At 46.6% G+C, this 21783-nt stretch overlaps 1 protein-coding gene across 3 annotated transcripts in view; it reads right to left on the bottom strand.

Moving 5' to 3' along the window:
- GNG2 (G protein subunit gamma 2) overlaps positions 1 to 21783 on the bottom strand; it is a 193435-nt gene that overhangs the window by 153776 nt on the left and 17876 nt on the right. Inside the window, exon 2 of one of the 3 annotated variants that reach the window (XM_073577909.1) lies at positions 5805 to 5866. The exons of the other annotated variants lie outside the window; for them this stretch is intronic. The gene's annotated coding sequence lies outside the window, so the exon portion shown is untranslated. The remainder of the gene's footprint in view (positions 1 to 5804; positions 5867 to 21783) is intronic. 3 annotated transcript variants of the gene reach the window in all.

Genomic DNA, 21783 nt, shown 5'->3' with positions numbered 1-21783 from the left:
TTACTGTATGATAATGGGTATGTCACCGGAGATCGCGATCTCCGGCGCCATACTTACATACTTACCTCACCAGGTGGAACGTTGCCGCGGTGCTTCTCTTCTTATGATGACCGGGGCAGGAGGCTGGGGGAGGAGTGTGGCACTGACACCGGAGTACGTGCATGCGCATAGCGATATGCGGCGCCATTTTCCTGAAGACACATTTGCAGTGTGTCTTCAGGAAAATGGCGCCGGACAGCTTGGTGTGAGCATGCGCGTACTCCGGCGCCAGTGCCACACTCCTCCCCCATCCTCCGGCAAAACGGGACAGCGCTGGACCACAGGAAAGATGGGTGAGTATAAATGTTTTTTTTCTTTGTATGTGTGCAGTTGCCTAGGGGTGAGGGGGACCATACATACCAGGAAAGGGGGGGTTAGGGGTACCATGCATACCATGAAAGGGGGGTGAGGGGTACCATGCATACCACGAAAGGGGGGGTGAGGGGTACCATGCATACCATGAAAGGGGGGTGAGGGGACCATGCATACCACAAAAGGGGGGTGTGGGGACCATGCATACCACAAAGGGGAGTGAGGGGGCCATGCATACCACGAAAGAGGGGGTGAGGGGACCATGCATACCAGCAAAGGGGGGTGACGGGACCATGCATACCAGCAAAGGGGTTGACGGGACCATGCATACCACGAAAGGGGGGTGAGGGGACCATGCATACCAGCAAAGGGGGGGTGACGGGACCATGCATACCAGGAAAGGGGGGTGAGGGGTACCATGCATACCATGAAAGGGGTGTAAGGGGTACCATGCATACCACGAAAGGGGGGTGAGGGGTACCATGCATACCACGAAAGGAGGGTGAGGGGACCATGCATACCACGAAAGGGGGGTGAGGGGACCATGCATACCACAAAGGGGAGTGAGGGGGCCATGCATACCACGAAAGGGGGGTGAGGGGACCATGCATACCAGCAAAGGGGTTGACGGGACCATGCATACCAGGAAAGGGGGGGTGAGGGGTACCATGCATACCACGAAAGCGGGGTGAGGGGACCATGCATACCACGAAAGGGGGGTGAGGGGACCATGCATACCAGCAAAGGGGGGGTGACGGGACCATGCATACCAGGAAAGGGGGGTGAGGGGTACCATGCATACCATGAAAGGGGGGTGAGAGAACCATGCATACCACGAAAGGGGGGTGAGGGGACCATGCATACCAGCAAAGGGGGGTGACGGGACCATGCATACCAGGAAAGGGGGGTGAGGGGGACCATGCATACCAGGATAGGGGGGTGAGAGGACCATGCATACCAGGAAATAGGGGGGGTGAGGGGGCCATGCATACCAGGAAATGGGGGTGAGAGGACCATGCATACCAGGATAGGGGAGGTGAGGGGCACCCTGCATACCAGGAAAGGGAGGTGAGGGGACCATGCATACCAGGAAAGGGGGGTGAGGGGACCATGCATACCAGGAAAGGTGGGTGAGGGGGACCATGCATAACAGGAAAGGGGGTGAGAGGACCATGCATACCAGGAAAGGGGGGTGAGGGGGACCATGCATACCAGGATAAGGGGGGTGAGGGGACCATGCATTCCAGGAAAGGGGGGTGAGGGTGACCATGCATACCTGGAAAGGGGGGTGAGGGGGCCATGCATACAAGGAAAGGGGGGTGACAGGACCATGCATACCAGCAAAGGGGGGGTGAGAGGACCATGCATACCAGGATTGGGGGGTGAGAGGACCATGCATACCAGGATTGGGGGGTGCATTATTGCATTATTATTAAATCTCCATAAAGAAACTGCATACATATTCTAGAATACCTGATGCATTAGAATCGGGCCACCATCTAGTGTATATATATGCATGTATTAAAAAAAAAGTTTATGTATCTAGTTTTTGTTTGCTATTGTTTATTTTATTTGTTTGTGGTTTTTATTTTGTTTGGTGACTGGACCAGAAGGTGAAAGGAGTTATTATTCTCTCTATATAACATGTGTGTGAGGAGTGTGTTGCAGTAACCTCTGTTAAAGCTAGGGGGCGCTGCATGTGTGACTCAGAATATGCATGTGGGCATTTCCTTGATCGTGAAACAGTGACCGTCATGGTTGTAAACGACCTGTATGAGTCGCAGAGGTTCCCTGCGCTGCAAGCCAAAATAGCATTGTCACACTGGGACTTGTAGTCCACAAGTTATTTACCTATAAGGGCGGCTTATAGGGCTAGTCAGAGAGCTGGGCGAGATCGGCTAGCCACACATACACCGCCCACATATGGGGGTGGTTTGGAATATATATAATGTGGCTGAGGTCTGATCACATGGGGTGTGTGGTTTGATCCTGAGTGGTCAGAGTGCAAGGTCCCAGAAGACCTGTGTGTGTTTGGAAGTGTCTGGGATTGAACTTCCTGAAGAGCACATGGAAAGGCCCGGACCTGATAGAGGCTGTGACGGCTCTGTGTAGGGAAGCTACTGCCCGGCTGTGGCTCTGCAATTGATGGCCTAGTGAGCAAGGCACTGTCTGGAACAGTGATCCCAGTGCGGCCGCTTCCCTGATAATCCGTGAGGGATAAACCGTGAGTAATACTGACCGGGGTCAGTAAGAGACTGTGTTCTGGCTATAGAGCATGCGTGCTGGACAAGGCACAGCCTGAGTGCCCACAGGCCTGAGAGCGAAGCTCTACTTTGGATATTTAGGCTATGTGCACAAGGTGTGGATTTACCCGTGGATTTTTCCGTGTGGATTTTGCACAATCTGCAGTTAAATCCGCAGGTCAAAAGACCTGCGGATTAGGCCTCTTTGGCTGGTTTCACATTAGCGCTTTTTAAGCGCACGCATGGCCGGGGGTAGCTCCGCCCCTGAGCCGGCTCTCTGCCTGGCGTGCCCGCCCCTTGCTTGTAGCACCGCCTCCTAGCGCACAGCGGCGCCTGCGATCGGCGCACCCTATCTTTAGCATAGGGTGCGCAGATCGTGCGCTAGTTGCGCTTTGACCTGCACGGCGCACCGTCAAAAGTGCGCAGGTCAAAGCGCAACTAGCGCACGGCCTGCGCACGATCTGCGCACCCTATGCTAAAGAAAGATAGGGTGCGCCGATCGCAGGCGCCGCTGTGCGCTAGGAGGCGGCGCTACAAGCAAGGGGCGGGCACGCCGGGCAGAGAGCCGGCTCGGGGGCGGAGCTACCCCCGGCCGTGCGTGCGCTTAAAAAGCGCTAATGTGAAACCAGCCTTTCACACTTCTTTTTTTTGCCATCAGTCAAAATCCGCCAAAATTTGAAAATGGCGGATCCGCTTTTTCTTGTTGTGGATCCGCCATTTCCCCCCATTGGGATACATTAGTGGCGGATTTTGACGGATGGTCGTCCGTTGCGTCCGATATTCGGCGGATCTGCAAAATTCTTTGCGGATTCTGTCTGAGGGGGACGGAGCTTGTAACGTTTTTTTTCGCCGTCAAAATGGCGGATGACGGCAGATCCGCCATGCGGTAGAATGGGCGCCTATGGGCGGCGGATCCGCCGGGATCCGCGATTTTGCGGAATCCACCGGCAGGATCCGCAAAATCGCACTGGGCATGCCCAGAAAAAAGATACTTTTCCAGACAGTCCTAAAACTATATAAGGTGGGCTAATTGGGCCCAGACATGCAGCCTCTGCCAGAGGACACCCACCAAGCCTGCCAGTACCAGCTCACCTACAAGTGTGAGTATACCCATTTATGACATTTCTGTGTGTGTGTATGGCCTGCTAGTGTGTGGTCTGCGAGTGTTGCATGTCTGGTGTTTTTTATTTTTTTATTTTTTTTCTTTTCTGTTGCATGTGTACTGCATTTTATTTTCATACAACTGTAATTATATTGTATTTCTTATGCTGTGATTGTGTGGTGTAAGGCCAGTTTCATATTTGCACTTTATAGCGCAGCGATGACCCGCACACGGCCGCCGCTAATCCCCATCCCATCTGGTCATCGCCGCCTACTAGCGCACATGGACGTTTGGGATCTGCGCACCCTATGTTTAGTATGGGGTGCGCAGATGGTGCGCTGGCAGGATTTTACAGTGTGCTGCGCACTTTTGAAGGTGTGCCAAATGCAGCATGTTGCATTTTGTCGCGCATGGCACACCTTCAAAAGTGCGCAGCACACTGTAAAATCCTGCCAGCACACCATCTGCGCACCCCATACTAAACATAGGGTGCGCAGATCCCAAGCGTCCATGTGTGCTAGTAGGCGGTGATGACCGGATGGGGCGGTGATTAGCGGCGGCCGTGTGCAGGTCATCGCTGCGCTATAAAGTGCAAATGTGAAACCGACCTAACTGGTATTGTATGTGGTGTAATTGGGCCCAGACATCTGGCAACAGCCACACTGAAGACACCAAACACCAGCCTGACTACCAAATTCAGCTGCAAATCTTCCACCTGCAAGAGTGTGTGTGTGTGTGTGTGTGTGTGTGTGTGGTGCCTGGTTGTGTTATGCGTGTTTGTGTGGGTTTTTTATTTTATTTTCAGATTTGCAATTGTGTTATTAATGTATCTGTTGTAAATTGGTGTTTTTTTTATTTTTTGTGGTATTTAAAATAAAGAGCAGAGTTGCTCCTATTTGTTGGATAAAAAAAATAATAAACTGTTTTGAAAAAATCTCCTTTGTATCATTTAAAGAAAAGGTAAAATTAAGTTACCATAAAGGTACATTAAATTTTTGGTATACCAGTGTTGTTAAAAGTGAGAGATTGCAACATGAAAATAATCTGGGTATACACAGCTGAGTTTTTCAGGGAATTCAAAAACATGCAAACACAGTGTGGGTATACACAAATTAAACACCTTCAATCACTGGTTACACTCTCGGTGAGAGTTTGAGGGAATGCAAACACTGGTATACACAGCAATTACACACCTTCAATCACTGGTTACACTTGGTGACACTTTTTCAGGGAATTCACATGCAAAAAAAGTGGGTTTACACAAAATATTACACACCTTCAATCACTGTGGTTACACTCGGTGAGAGATAAGGAAATGTAGACATGCAAACACTTAAAATCATTTTCTTAATACTTGCAGATCACTTAATAATGAAGAGGCACCAAAAAAGCAGCAGACACGGCCAGCCAGACCGCAGAAGGGATGTTCAAAGAGAGCGCAGCAGAGAGGAACGGCGAGAGCGCAGCAGAGACGAACACCCAGGCCGCGGCAGAGTACAGGCAACGATTAGTTTCCCTGTAAGTATAAAGGCCTGAAAGCTTATTATGATCCTTTGTATAGTAGCTTAACAATTGTCTTTATACTTGCAGATCACTTCAGCAAGCACCACCAGCCAGGCCGCAGCGGAGACGGTCAGACTGGCCTCAGCAGAGACGGCCAGCCAACCTTTATTTTCCTTGTAAGTATAAAGGCCTGAAAGCTTATTATGATCCTTTGTATAGTAGCTTAACAAGTGTCTTTATACTTGCAGATCACTTCAGGAAGCACCGCAGCTGCCAACGCAGCTGCCAATGCACCTGCCCCAAACCATAATGTCTTCTCCTGAAAGCTCCCCCTCACATCATCAGCGAGCTGAGGTAAAAAAAAAATTTATTTTTTTTTGGTTAAAAACACTATCCATGTATTATGTTTTAACAGGAAGATGATTCAGAGGAGCTTCCAGGAGGAGACGTGCAGGGTGGAGAGACGCAAGGAGGGGGTGCGCAGAGTGTAAGTTTAGCACATACACAGATAACTAATGCTACACCCAACACAAACATTCATCACAGTGCACACACAATAACTACGCATCCATCCAAACAAATTTTTTTTTTTTTTTTTTGTTTACCACAGTCTTCAGAATCCGGTGCCCGCACTAGAGTGACTCCCAGGGTCGTCAAGGTGATGCATCTGTTGGTCGGCAAATGGTAAGTAACCCTATTTGGATAATTGTTTAAATGAACATCATGTGTTTAAATAGAATGTAGTTTTGTTTTGTTTTTTATCTTCACAGGTTTCACAGCGTGCTCCCCGGAGATATATGGATGAGGGGATCATAATTGATACTGACGAACTCATCCGTGAGGTGGAAAACCGGGAGCCGCTGTGGAACATGGCAAACCGTCTACACGCCGACCAACCAACCACCCGACGGCTCTGGGATGAGGTCTGTTCTTCAGTTATTGAGAACTGGGAGGAACTCAATGCGAGGGACAGGGATTTTGTGCGTAAGTATTACAACTTCAGTAACTTATATTCCAGCATGTGAAGTGTCGAATACTAAACCCTTTTTTTTTTTTTTTTGCACCATCTGCAGCACTCTGGAGTCTGCATCAGAGTTGCGTCCCTCTGGAATGATCCCTAGTGAGACCGCCACCGGTGACCACATCGAGGTATCCGACCCCTCTGTACCTACCCTCTTGTCTCATCGCTCTATCCCCTCCACCAGCACTGGAGCAGCAGGGCAGACTTCATCACATGAAGCTGCTGGTGACGACTTGTTCCCTGTTCCCCACCCCTCAGACACTGCTGCAACATCTCGACCAACTTTTGGTTCTGGCCGGCAGCATCTGAGGAGTCAGGAAAGGATGACCTTGTCTGACTGAGTCTAAACTCATCTGTAAAGGAAACGGTTTCCACACTTATGGAGAACGGTTATCTTCTGGGTTGACCATGATCAATCAAAGTATCATGGAACTCAGAAGATACATGGAATAGATGAATTTAGAATCAAACCAGACACCGAGACATACCTTTTTTCAATCTGTTGTCCGGCAAATGGAAAGTTTAAGTACTCACCAGTAGATGCGTGTGATGCAAGCCTGTTAGAATGCTCTAGTGGAAGTGCTTGCTGAAGCATCCCATCCTTCCACCACCATCCATCATACAGCCGTCCCTCCTCCTACCACTCCCTCTCCTTTCTCTCGTTCCCCATCCCATTCTTCCCAGTACCTTCCTTCCCCATTGCATTATACCCCAATGCCCTCACCATACACACCTTCAATGTACCCACAAACCTCGTCTGTCCATCCACTCCCGTCCCAACCACATGTGTTAAACCCCCCCCTTCCACTTCTGGTCCTCACCAACTCCCTCCCCAGTCCTCAACCCCTCCAATACTAACAGGGTCGACCACATTGGGAGGGGGGTAGTAATCTCCACCCAACATTATCACACTCTGTGATGTTTTGTTATCCAAGAAAAAAGTTACAAACAGTAATATATCAAAAAAAAAAACTTACAATATTACAAATTCAGAAATAAACTGTTTTGTGTTTTTTTTTTTTTCAAAAAACTTTGTTTCTTTTTTGCTTCTTTCTTTTGAAATATTCAAATTACACCAGTGGTGTAAAAGGTAAACACAACACTTGGTAACACAACAATATTTCACAGTACACCGGTGGTGTACAAGGTACAAAAAAAACACTTGGTAGCACAACATTTGGTACACAACACATGTGAACATTTCAAAGTGTGAAACGCTTGGTACACAACACTTGGTAAAATTTCAAAGTGTCACATTTTACGCTTGGTACCCAACACTTGGTAACATTTGTAAGTGCAAAACAACACTTGGTAAAACTTTATGCTTGGTACCCAACAATTGGTAACACTGCAAAGTGTAAAACTTAAAAAAAAAAAAAATTGGTAAACCAAATCACATGGTAACAATGCTTGGGAAAACCAAACACTTGGTAAAATTTCAGTTAAAAAAAAAAAAAAAGTTACTCACAATTGGTATAGAAAATTATACCATGTCATCTTGTCAGTCCACTTGTCCCTCTGGTGTCACAAAATAGTCTGCAAAGGTGTCCCTGATTCTTGCCACTGAGCCAGTACTCCGAAAAGTTTGCTGCTCATAATCCCACAAGGTGGTTTCAGACAAATTTTCATCGATGGAAACTGGTTCCTTTGAAAGGACAAAATTGTGCAGGATTACACAGGCCTTCACCACCTCATCCACAGTCTCTGTTTTCATTTTCATGGCTGTTAACAGGACTCTCCATTTGGCAGTTAAAATTCCAAAAGTGCACTCCACCACTCTGGTTAACCGATAGTTATAGATTCTTTTCCGGTGTGTTAATCCACGACTACCATATGGTTTGAGTAGGTGTTTAGAAAGCTGAAAAGCATCGTCGCCAATGCACACAAAAGGCATTGGTGGGCCTGTTGTTCCAGGGAGTGGTCTTGGAGGTGGGAAGTCAAAATTGTCTCCATACAAGCGACAGCCCATGGTGGAAATCTTGAATACCTGAGAGTAGTGTTGAGCATTCCGATACCGCAAGTATCAGAATTCCGATACGACTTCCGATATTTTTTTCAATATCGGAATTCGACATCGGAATCGGAAGTTCAAAGTTGATTGACAGCCTGACGTCATCATGATGCGCGGTGTGTGCGCATCATGATGCGCCGTCATTTCGGGCCTTCCGGGGGTCTCTGCCGGCGGCTGTGTGGACTGCCCGGGGTCTGTACCGGCCTGCCGGGGGGCTGTGCCGGCCTGCCGGGGGGCTGTGCACCCTGTGGGGGTCTGTACCGGCCTGCCGGGGGGCTGTGCTGGCCTGCCGGTGGTCTGTGCACCCTGTGGGGGTCTGTACCGGCCTGCCGGGGGGCTGTGCCGGCCTGCCGGGGGGCTGTGCTGATGTCTGGGGGTCTGTGCAAGCATCGTCCGATGGGACTACAAGTCCCATCTGGCGATGCCTGCTACCATGACAGTGATTGACACATTAGCCAATGATGGGACAGTAGTAGTCCCATCATCCGGCTAATGTGTTAAATGTTAAAAAAAAAAAAAAAAAATACTACATGCATGCTACATGCATGCTACATATATACTACATGCATGCTACATATATACTACCTGCATACTACCTACATACTACATGCATGCTACATACTACATGCTACATACATACCACATACATACTACATATATACTACATGCATGCTACATACATACTACCTATATGCTACATGCATGCCACATGCATGCCACTTGCATGCCACATATATACTACATGCATGCTACATACATACAATACATTCATACAATACATACATAGACATACAGTACATATAACATAGAGTAACATACTTGTCACATTGTTCCCCGAAGCCATTGTCTTTTCCGGAATAAATATTAACATAACAAACCACAAAAATACTCACCCACGATCCGAAGCAGTCCACGAGTGTGTCCCACGACGATCTTGGGTAGAGAACGGCAGCATCAGATGATGCTGCCGTTCTCTACGGGCTGCAGGAATCCAATGACGGAAGGTAGGTATCCTTCCGCACTGTATTCCTCCGCCACTTTAAAAAAAAAAAAAAAAGTCCCTAGTCTCACTTTATGCCATTGCTGCGTGGGAAATTCCCACACAGCAATGGCATAAAGTGAGACTAGGGCCTTTTTTTTTTTTTTTTTTTTAAGTGGCGGAGGAATACAGTGCGGAACGATACCTACCTTCCGTCATTGGATTCCTACAGCCCGTAGAGAACGGCAGCATCATCTGATGCTGCAGTTCTCTACCCAAGATCGTCGTGGGACACACTCGTGGACTGCTTCGGATCGTGGGTGAGTATTTTTGTGGTTTGTTATGTTAATATTTATTCCGGAAAAGACAATGGCTTCGGGGAACAATGTGACAAGTATTGGCAAGTATGTTACTCTGTTATATGTACTGTATGTCTATGTATGTATTGTATGAATGTATTGTATATATGTAGTGTGTAGCAGGCGTGTGTTTTTTTTTTTTTTTTTTTTTTTTTTTTTACATTCAACACATTAGCCGGATGATGGGACTACTACTGTCCCATCATTGGCTAATGTGTCAATCACTGTCATGGTAGCAGGCATCGCCCGATGGGACTTGTAGTCCCATCGGACGATGCCTGCACAGACCCCTGAAGCCTGCACAGACCACCGGCAGGCCGGCACAGCCCCCCGGAGCCTGCACAGACCACCGGCAGGCCGGCACAGCCCCCCGGCAGGCCAGCACAGAGCACCGGAGCCTGCACAGACCCCCTGGCAGGCCGGCACAGCCCCCCGAAAGGCCCGTACAGACCCCAGAGAGGCTGTACAAGGCAAAAACAGGGTTTTTCTTATTCCGATACTGGAAGTCCCATAGACTTGAATGGGACTTCCGGTATCGGAATCGGCGATACCGATACTTTTTTTAAAGATCGGCCGATCCATTCCGATCCGATACTTTGAAGTATCGGACGGTATCGCTCAACTCTACCTGAGAGTCATTAGAACGACCGTATGCACCGATGTCCACGGCAATGAATTTGCAGTTTGCATCCGAAATGGCCATAAGCACAATAGAAAAGTATTTCTTATAGTTGTAAAACTGTGAACCAGATCCCATGGGTTTCACAATCCTGATATGCTTGCCATCCACGGCACCGATGCAGTTTGGAAACTGGCAGATTTGTTGAAACTTGTCGGCAATCTCCAGCCACCTCTCCTGTGTTGGCTCTGGGATGTATTCCTCCTGTAGAGAATCCCACAATACCCGGCAGGTCTGTTGTACAATTCCAGCAATAGTTGAAATCCCAATCCGGAACTGGAAATGGAGGGAGGTGAAGGATTCTCCAGTTGCCAGGAATCTGTTAAAAAAAGGAAAAAAAGTAAAATTAATACAAACTACAAGCCATAACATAACAATAAAAGCCTGCAGAATCTGAAACATTTTAAAAGGTAGATAACTTACCGAAGGGTCACCATCAAACGCTCCGCCGGTGATATAGAAAACCGCATTTGTGTGTCCCTTCTCCGGATTTGTTCTCCAACACGATCCACCAATATCTCAAAGAATTCCAGCCTCATGCGCACGTAGTTGAAGAACTTGTCCGGATTATCCCTCAACTCCAGGTACAATGTGGAAAAAACGCCACGGGTGAACCTCTGCGCATTAATGGGATGAATCCACTGGCGCCGTCTCCTCATACGCAGGATTCGCAATCTTCTTTTCTCTCCCTCTCGAGAGCAATAATTGCCAACCGATTCAAGTGAAGATCCAATTCCACACAGAAGCTGTCAATACTCGCAATAACTCCTTCCAGACTCGCACTAACTCCTTCCATCGCTGCCACTAGCTCTAAAACCTTTCAAAGAAATTGTATCACAACACCCTAGATATATTTCTCCCTAGTTTCCAGTATCCAATCACATTTGAGAGCATTTTCCAAGAGCGAATCATATTTGGGAGCATCCCATTTTGGAGGTGTGGAAAAACGGATCCGCAAGAAAACGGATCCAACGGATGTGGAAAACGGATGCAAGCTGATGGAACGGATCCGTTTTGTTGAGGATCTGCACTAAAATCGGTATAGCGGATCCTTAAAAAAACGGATCCGTTCCATCAGCTGGCATCCGTTTTTACACATTTTTTGCGGATCCGCCATTTTCAAATTTTGGCGGATTTTGACTGATGGCAAAAAACCGAAGTGTGAAAGAGGCCTTAGCCTCTGGTTTTGCCTTGCGGTTTATCACCTCCACAATGGAGGAGATGGCAAACCGCAGCGGAATCCGCAGAAAAGAATGACCTGTCAATTCTTTTTACGGGTGTGAAACCGCAGGTAAAACTGTGCGGAAAAATCCGCACCGTCTGCACAGCGGTTTCAATTTTCCATAGGCTAGAATGGTACTGTACATCACCTGCAGTTCTGCTGCGGATCCGCAGCAGAATCCGCACCGTGTGCACATAGCCTAAGAATTCGTCTGTCTGATGTAAGACTGTTTGCCTTGTGTTCCTGTGACATTGGTTTATGAAGGAAATAAACCACACAGACTGTTACTTTTAAGCAAGAGTGTTCCTGTGTGCCTCAATATCGCAAGCAAAGCGAATTCATCCCTGTCCACTCATATGGTGGATCTCTACAGGAGAGAATGAGCGGCTGGACCAGTGTTCACTATACTGATATCTGTTATTATTATTGTTATGTTTTTTATTTTTATAACAAAAGACCTACAGGATGTAACTCAGGATCAGGACAGGGTCAGTAATGTATGTACACAGTGACTGCACCAGCAGAATAGTGAGTGCAGCTCTGGAGTATAATACAGGATGTAACTCAGGATCAGTAATGTATGTACACAGTGACTGCACCAGCAGAATAGTGAGTGCAGCTCTGGGGTATAATACAGGATGTAACTCAGGATCAGTAATGTAATGTATGTACACAGTGACTGCACCAGCAGAATAGTGAGTGCAGCTCTGGAGTATAGTACAGGATGTAACTCAGGATCAGTAATGTAATGTATGTACACAGTGACTGCACCAGCATAATAGTGAGTGCAGCTCTGGAGTATAATACAGGATGTAACTCAGGATCAGTAATGTAATGTATGTACACAGTGACTGCACCAGCAGAATAGTGAGTGCAGCTCTGGAGTATAATACAGGATGTTACTGAGGATCAGTAATGTATGTACACAGTGACTGCACCAGCAGAATAGTGAGTGCAGGTCTGGAGTATAACACAGGATGTAACTCAGGATTAGTAATGTATGTACACAGTGACTGCACCAGCAGAATAGTGAGTGCAGCTCTGGGGTATAATACAAGATGTAACTCAGGATCAGTAATGTAATGTATGTACACAGTGACTGCACCAGCAGAATAGTGAGTGCAGCTCTGGAGTATAGTACAGGATGTAACTCAGGATCAGTAATGTAATGTATGTACACAGTGACTGCACCAGCAGAATAGTGACTGCAGCTCTGGAGTATAATACAGGATGTAACTCAGGATCAGGACAGGGTCAGTAATGTATGTACACAGTGACTGCACCAGCAGAATAGTGAGTGCAGCTCTGGAGTATAATACAGGATGTAACTCAGGATCAGTAATGTATGTACACAGTGACTGCACCAGCAGAATAGTGAGTGCAGCTCTGGAGTATAATACAGGATGTTACTGAGGATCAGTAATGTATGTACACAGTGACTGCACCAGCAGAATAGTGAGTGCAGCTCTGGAGTATAGTACAGGATGTAACTCAGGATCAGTAATGTAATGTATGTACATAGTGACTGCACCAGCAGAATAGTGAGTGCAGCTCTGGAGTATAATACAGGATGTAACTCAGGATCAGTAATGTAATGTATGCACACAGTGACTGCACCAGCAGAATAGTGAGTGCAGCTCTGGAGTATAATACAGGATGTTACTGAGAATCAGTAATGTATGTACACAGTGACTGCACCAGCAGAATAGTGAGTGCAGCTCTGGAGTATAATACAGGATGTAACTCAGGATCAGTAATGTAATGTATGCACACAGTGACTGCACCAGCAGAATAGTGAGTGCAGCTCTGGAGTATAATACAGGATGTTACTGAGGATCAGTAATGTATGTACACAGTGACTGCACCAGCAGAATAGTGAGTGCAGCTCTGGAGTATAATACAGGATGTAACTCAGGATCAGTAATGTATGTACACAGTGACTGCACCAGCAGAATAGTGAGTGCAGTTCTGGAGTATAATACAGGATGTAACTCAGGATCAGTAATGTAATGTATGTACATAGTGACTGCACCAGCAGAATAGTGAGTGCAGCTCTGGAGTATAATACAGGATGTTACTGAGGATCAGTAATGCACCAGCAGAATAGTGAGTGCAGCTCTGGAGTATAGTACAGGATGTAACTCAGGATCAGTAATGTAATGTATGCACACAGTGACTGCACCAGCAGAATAGTGAGTGCAGCTCTGGAGTATAATACAGGATGTAACTCAGGATCAGTAATGTATGTACACAGTGACTGCACCAGCAGAATAGTGAGTGCAGCTCTGGAGTATAATACAGGATGTTACTGAGGATCAGTAATGTATGTACACAGTGACTGCACCAGCAGAATAGTGAGTGCAGCTCTGGAGTATAATACAGGATGTAACTCAGGATCAGTAATGTATGTACACAGTGACTGCACCAGCAGAATAGTGAGTGCAGCTCTGGAGTATAATACAGGATGTAACTCAGGATCAGTAATGTATGTACACAGTGACTGCACCAGCAGAATAGTGAGTGCAGCTCTGGAGTATAATACAGGATGTAACTTAGGATCAGTAATGTATGTACACAGTGTCTGCACCAGCAGAATAGTGAGTGCAGCTCTGGAGTATAATACAGGATGTAACTCAGGATCAGTAATGTAATGTATGTACACAGTGACTACACCAGCAGAATAGTGACTGCAGCTCTGGAGTATAATACAGGATGTAACTCAGGATCAGTAATGTATGTACACAGTGACTGCACCAGCAGAATAGTGAGTGAAGCTCTGGAGTATAATATATGATGTAACACAGGATCAGTAATGTATTGTATGTACACAGTGACTCTACCAGCAGAATAGTGACTGCAGCTCTGGAGTATAATACAGGAGGTAACTCAGGATCAGTAATGTAATGTGTGTACACAGTGACTGCACCAGCATAATAGTGAGTGCAGCTCTGGAGTATAATACAGGATGTAACTCAGGATCAGTAATGTAATGTATGTACACAGTGACTGCACCAGCAGAATAGTGACTGCAGCTCTGGAGTATAATACAGGATGTAACTCAGGATCAGGACAGGGTCAGTAATGTATGTACACAGTGACTGCACCAGCAGAATAGTGAGTGCAGCTCTGGAGTATAATACAGGATGTAACTCAGGATCAGTAATGTAATGTATGTACACAGTGACTGCACCAGCAGAATAGTGTGTGCAGCTCTGGAGTATAGTACAGGATGTAACTCAGGATCAGTAATGTAATGTATGTACATAGTGACTGCACCAGCAGAATAGTGAGTGCAGCTCTGGAGTATAATACAGGATGTAACTCAGGATCAGTAATGTAATGTATGCACACAGTGACTGCACCAGCAGAATAGTGAGTGCAGCTCTGGAGTATAATACAGGATGTTACTGAGGATCAGTAATGTATGTACACAGTGACTGCACCAGCAGAATAGTGAGTGCAGCTCTGGAGTATAGTACAGGATGTAACTCAGGATCAGTAATGTAATGTATGTACACAGTGACTGTACCAGCAGAATAGTGAGTGCAGTTCTGGAGTATAATACAGGATGTAACTCAGGATCAGTAATGTATGTACACAGTGACTGCACCAGCAGAATAGTGAGTGCAGCTCTGGAGTATAATACAGGATGTTACTGAGGATCAGTAATGTATGTACACAGTGACTGCACCAGCAGAATAGTGAGTGCAGCTCTGGAGTATAATACAGGATGTAACTCAGGATCAGTAATGTATGTACACAGTGACTGCACCAGCAGAATAGTGAGTGCAGTTCTGGAGTATAATACAGGATGTAACTCAGGATCAGTAATGTAATGTATGTACATAGTGACTGCACCAGCAGAATAGTGAGTGCAGCTCTGGAGTATAATACAGGATGTTACTGAGGATCAGTAATGTATGTACACAGTGACTGCACCAGCAGAATAGTGAGTGCAGCTCTGGAGTATAGTACAGGATGTAACTCAGGATCAGTAATGTAATGTATGCACACAGTGACTGCACCAGCAGAATAGTGAGTGCAGCTCTGGAGTATAATACAGGATGCAACTCAGGATCAGTAATGTATGTACACAGTGACTGCACCAGCAGAATAGTGAGTGCAGCTCTGGAGTATAATACAGGATGTTTCTGAGGATCAGTAATGTATGTACACAGTGACTGCACCAGCAGAATAGTGAGTGCAGCTCTGGAGTATAATACAGGATGTAACTCAGGATCAGTAATGTATGTACACAGTGACTGCACCAGCAGAATAGTGAGTGCAGCTCTGGAGTATAATACAGGATGTAACTCAGGATCAGTAATGTATGTACACAGTGACTGCACCAGCAGAATAGTGAGTGCAGCTCTGGAGTATAATACAGGATGTAACTCAGGATCAGTAATGTATGTACACAGTGTCTGCACCAGCAGAATAGTGAGTGCAGCTCTGGAGTATAATACAGGATGTAACTCAGGATCAGTAATGTAATGTATGTACACAGTGACTACACCAGCAGAATAGTGAGTGCAGCTCTGGAGTATAATACAGGATGTAACTCAGGATCAGTTATGTAATGTATGTACACAGTGACTACACCAGCAGAATAGTGAGTGCATCTCTGGAGTATAATACAGGATGTTACTGAGGATCAGTAATGTATGTACACAGTGACTGCACCAGCAGAATAGTGAGTGCAGCTCTGGAGTATAGTACAGGATGTAACTCAGGATCAGTAATGTAATGTATGTACATAGTGACTGCACCAGCAGAATAGTGAGTGCAGGTCTGGAGTATAATACAGGATGTAACTCAGGATCAGTAATGTAATGTATGCACACAGTGACTGCACCAGCAGAATAGTGAGTGCAGCTCTGGAGTATAATACAGGATGTTACTGAGAATCAGTAATGTATGTACACAGTGACTGCACCAGCAGAATAGTGAGTGCAGCTCTGGAGTATAGTACAGGATGTAACTCAGGATCAGTAATGTAATGTATGTACACAGTGACTGTACCAGCAGAATAGTGAGTGCAGTTCTGGAGTATAATACAGGATGTAACTCAGGATCAGTAATGTATGTACACAGTGACTGCACCAGCAGAATAGTGAGTGCAGCTCTGGAGTATAATACAGGATGTTACTGAGGATCAGTAATGTATGTACACAGTGACTGCACCAGCAGAATAGTGAGTGCAGCTCTGGAGTATAATACAGGATGTAACTCAGGATCAGTAATGTAAGTACACAGTGACTGCACCAGCAGAATAGTAAGTGCAGTTCTGGAGTATAATACAGGATGTAACTCAGGATCAGTAATGTAATGTATGTACATAGTGACTGCACCAGCAGAATAGTGAGTGCAGCTCTGGAGTATAATACAGGATGTTACTGAGGATCAGTAATGTATGTACACAGTGACTGCACCAGCAGAATAGTGAGTGCAGCTCTGGAGTATAGTACAGGATGTAACTCAGGATCAGTAATGTATGCACACAGTGACTGCACCAGCAGAATAGTGAGTGCAGCTCTGGAGTATAATACAGGATGTAACTCAGGATCAGTAATGTATGTACACAGTGACTGCACCAGCAGAATAGTGAGTGCAGCTCTGGAGTATAATACAGGATGTTACTGAGGATCAGTAATGCATGTACACAGTGACTGCACCAGCAGAATAGTGAGTGCAGCTCTGGAGTATAATACAGGATGTAACTCAGGATCAGTAATGTATGTACACAGTGACTGCACCAGCAGAATAGTGAGTGCAGCTCTGGAGTATAATACAGGATGTAACTCAGGATCAGTAATGTATGTACACAGTGACTGCACCAGCAGAATAGTGAGTGCAGCTCTGGAGTATAATACAGGATGTAACTCAGGATCAGTAATGTAATGTATGTACACAGTGACTACACCAGCAGAATAGTGAGTGCAGCTCTGGAGTATATTACAGGATGTAACTCAGGATCAGTTATGTAATGTATGTACACAGTGACTGCACCAGCAGAATAGTGAGTGCAGCTCTGGAGAATAATAGAAAAAGTAATGTAATTTAATTCTACAAATAAATTGGTTAATTGTGACAACCTTCTGGACAAATATGCAACGTTACAGAATTGAAATATATGAACTCCCATTCATACATGGCAGTATTAAGGCTTTATACTAAAATGCACATAAACAGATGACAGATAATTGATAGATAATAGATTGAGAGAGATAGATGATGATGATGATAATAATAGACAGATAATAGATTGATGATAGATAATAGATAAATAGAAAATGGATAGATGATATATAAATAATAAATGATAGAGACAGATACTAGATAGATAGATAGATAATAGATGGGTAGATAAATAGAAAAAAATCAGGCAGCACTCCAGTTCAAGGAAAAATTGTCGACTTTAATCCAGCACCAAGTGGTGCAACGTTTTGACCTCACAGCACGGTCTTTGTCAGGAAGTATTGCACCCAAAATCTGCTCAAGTTTGTGCTGTTGGTTTTTCTATTTAGATAGAGAGAAAAATATATAATGGATAACAGATAATAGATATATACAGTAGATCATAGAGAAATAGTAGATAGATAATAGATGATAGATAGATACTGTGCCTTGCGAAAGTATTTGGCCACCTGGAACTTTTCAACCTTTTCCCACATATCATGCTTCAAACATAAAGTTACCAAATGTAAATTTTTGGTGAAGAATCAACAACAAGTGGAACACAATTGTGAAGTTGAATGAAATTTATTGGTTATTTAGAATTTTTGTGGAAATTCAAAAACTGAAAAGTGAGGCGTGCAAACAGCGTACGTAGCTGTTTAATCTGGAGCAGCTTACATAGCTCCCTGGTCACCTTGGACATAAAAGGAGTCCCGTGATCTGTAAGGATCTCCTTTGGTAGCCCAAAGCAACAAAACATGGCAAATAGCTCGCGGGCTATTAGCTTGGCTGATGTGTGGCGGAGAGGTATCGCCTCTGGGTACCGTGTGGTGTAGTCTACTATGACCAAAATATGGTGATGGCCACGGGCAGGTTTCACTATGGGGCCTACCAGATCCATTGTAATCTGCTCAAATGGTACCTCTGTGATGGGCAGAGGTATCAATGGACTCCGGAAGTTTGCGGTGGATGAGGATAGTTGGCACTCCGGACATGTGTCACAGTACCTCTCGACCTCTGCGTAGACTCCTAGCCAAAAAAAACTCTCCATAATGCGCTTCTGGATCTCTTTGGCCCCCAAGTGCCCTCCTAGCATGAGGGTGTGAACCATGTCGAACACCGCCCGACGGTAGGATTGGGGCACCACCTCATCCCGGACTTTATCCACCCAGTATAACAACTATTGGTGGATAACATGTGGGGAAAATCTGTCTCAGCACCAGGTATCCGTGACTCAGGATCTTCAGGTTCCGCGCCCGGAATAGCATTTACCTTGGGAGGGTTAACCCTGGTCTCCCAGAGGGACCAGAACAGGGGCAGGTCTCTTCCCAACACAGTCCCATATGGAAGAGTCTTTACCACTTGCATATACCACATGTCTAATTTCTCCACATGAGGTGGAAAACATAACCTCCGCGGTCGGGTAGTCTCGGAGTTCCCCATGTATGCATACCACCCCCACTCTCCATCCATTGAGGTTGCCCCCAGCAACAAGGGACCCATGAACTAGAGTCACTAAGCTCCCCGAGACCGAGAGAGCATCTGTCTGGTCCCCGTTAATGAGCATCTGGCACCGTTTGGGTTCTCTGCCTGTAGTTGCGGTGCAGACGGGCTGGGCGTACATAGACACTCGGCGAATATACCCACAGTCCATGGGTTCAGTTGTTAGGGGGCAGTTGGCAGCCACATGTCCGGGCCCTTGGCACCACCAACACTTAATAGCTGCAGTACGAGTGGACCTTGGGACTGATTTAGGGGACACGGGTCTGTCACTCTCCCTTCAGGATACCCCCTCAGTATGGGCTCTCTCCAGATTGACCCCAGTGGAGGGTCGTGGACTTTTCCCAGACTCCTGGGCTGGCGGGGCCTTACGTGAAGCTGAAGTGGAGCAGTGGCCCGTATACTTTAAAGTCCTGAGTGGCTGTGTAAGGGGATGAAGAATCAGAAGGGGGTTACCTCCTCTGCTCCGTGTCCGGAACCATATAGCTGGGCAGCAGGGTTGCCGGGGGGAAGACTTTTGGACCTGGACCAACTGCATCATGGGCCTGTCAGTAGCAGTGGGGAAGGTGAAAGGGTGCTAGACAGGGAGCAGTGCAGGCCGAGGGCGTGAAAGCGGAGCACACACAGCTCAGAGCAGCGTGTGCAGCAGAGAGAACAGGTTGCAGCCGCAGGCACGGAAGGAGAGAGAAATCCCGGTCAGAGGGATAAGACAGTAGGACGTGACATATATGCTGCTGTCTATGAGAACGTGGATGAGGAGTCAACATTGACTAGAGGAATATGTCCTCCTGACTGTGCAGAGATGGAGACCCGCGCATGCAGCCCCGGTGCCCGCGGTGATAGGTCAGAGCCCCTGATTCTGGCAGAGAGACTTAACAAAAGACTGAGCATCGTTCCGGCTGATAGACTGCTGGTTTGAAAGCAGAGACTCAGAGCAGGGGAGACCCAGTTTGGCCCAGTGTCCCCCCCCCCCCCCACACACACACACACCTTCCTATTTAACCCCTGAGGCTCCGGTTACCCTCTAACAGAGACTACAGCACTTACAGAGACTACAAGTGCCGCTGTTGACAGCGCCTACGTTGGAGAAGACGACCCTTCAAGCAAGATTTCTTCAGACTGAGAAGTTGCAAGAATACTGTTAATTACTGCTGTTCTGCTTGACTGTCTTGATAACTTTGTCTCGTTTACATAAACCGTTAAATCACTCTTCCTTGCCAGTTTAACCCCCATTGTTTTCTCCCTACGAGGAGATTCTGACCCCTGTAAATAAACCCTTTTAACTTTTGGTCTGTCTCTGTTCCGTGGTGACATACTCAGCACCTGCACATTATTACAGCTGTGTACTGCTCAACCAGTCCAGCCACCTGATACAGAGTGCCCGGGTCACCTTGCCCCACCCAACGCTGTATGGCTGCTGGCAGAACTCTCACCAGCCGGTCGACCACCACCCTCTTTACCATCTGGATGGGAGTTAAGGTCTCAGGCTGGAGCCATTTTTTAACCAGCTGTAGCAAGTCATATGCCTGAGAACCTGGCGGGACGCGACTCCACAAAAGACCACTGGAATAACTGTTGTGCACATAAATGTGTTAACCCCAAGTCGGGCAAGGATCACACCTCTCAACTTCTTATAGTCCAGTGTATAGTCCCGAATGAGGTCCAGGTAGGAATTCTAGGCATCTCCCATCAAAGCTCTGCAGTGTGCTCGAAGATGGTGAGCAAAGCCTCCATGTCGTTCTCAGGACTCATCTTCCTCAGCACTGACCGGACTTTGTACCAAGCCTCTGAATGGAACGTGGTCGCTGGTGTGGACGTCTCCTGCAGAGCTGCGATCTGCTGCATCAACACGTTAGTTGCCTGCTGCTGTTGCTGATTATGTAGCTCCTGCTGCTGTTGATGATGCTCCAGCTGCTGCCACAACTGCAGCGCCTCTTGCTGCTGCCGTGGCTTATGCTCCTGCTGCTGCCACTGCAACTGCAGCGCCTCTTGCTGCTGCTGAAACTGTAGGTGCTGCTGCTGCTCTTGCTGCCATTGCAGGGTGAGGCCCAACTTCTTCAAAAGCTCCTCAATTTTGTCAAAAGGCTTGAGCTGAAGCGTTGCAGGTTTAATCACTGACATGCAGCACGCTTTGGGGTATGACTCAGTTCACAAAGCTCGCATTCTCCAACCATATGTATTGCAGCGGTGTCCTCACTGTGCAGTGATGAGGTAGTGACTCAGAAAAGTTCAAAGTAAACGTAGTTTTAATGTCCAAGCAAAACAACAGTATCCTCCGGATCGCAGCCGGGAAAGAAGACAGTTTGTAAATGCGTCCGGTTGCCGATGGTGACTGCACCATCATATTACACTGCGGGGTGCCAGGAGTTCGCTCTGCTTGCTTCTGTGTTCCCTCACACAGGCTGAGCTTTTCCTGAGCCATCTGCTTTGCACCTTGCAAACTCCACACTTACACACCCAGGCCTCTGCTGCAGGGATTTTTACAAAGAACCTGTGGCCAGAGGCCACATGGAAAACCCAGGATGGTGAGGAAACGGACGGCCCACTACTTTCCTGTAGTTTGGCTTTTATTTTTTAAACAATGGCAGATTTTCCTAAATCTGCCTTGGACAAATAACTTGCCCAAAACCAACACT

This window comes from Dendrobates tinctorius, unplaced genomic scaffold (genome assembly GCF_039654945.1).
Source record: "Dendrobates tinctorius isolate UK_male_01 unplaced genomic scaffold, ASM3965494v1 ptg000058l, whole genome shotgun sequence".
Classification (NCBI taxonomy): Eukaryota; Metazoa; Chordata; class Amphibia; order Anura; family Dendrobatidae; genus Dendrobates; species Dendrobates tinctorius.
Note: the sequence above shows the minus strand (reverse complement) of the source record. Positions and strands in the feature narration are given on the sequence as shown.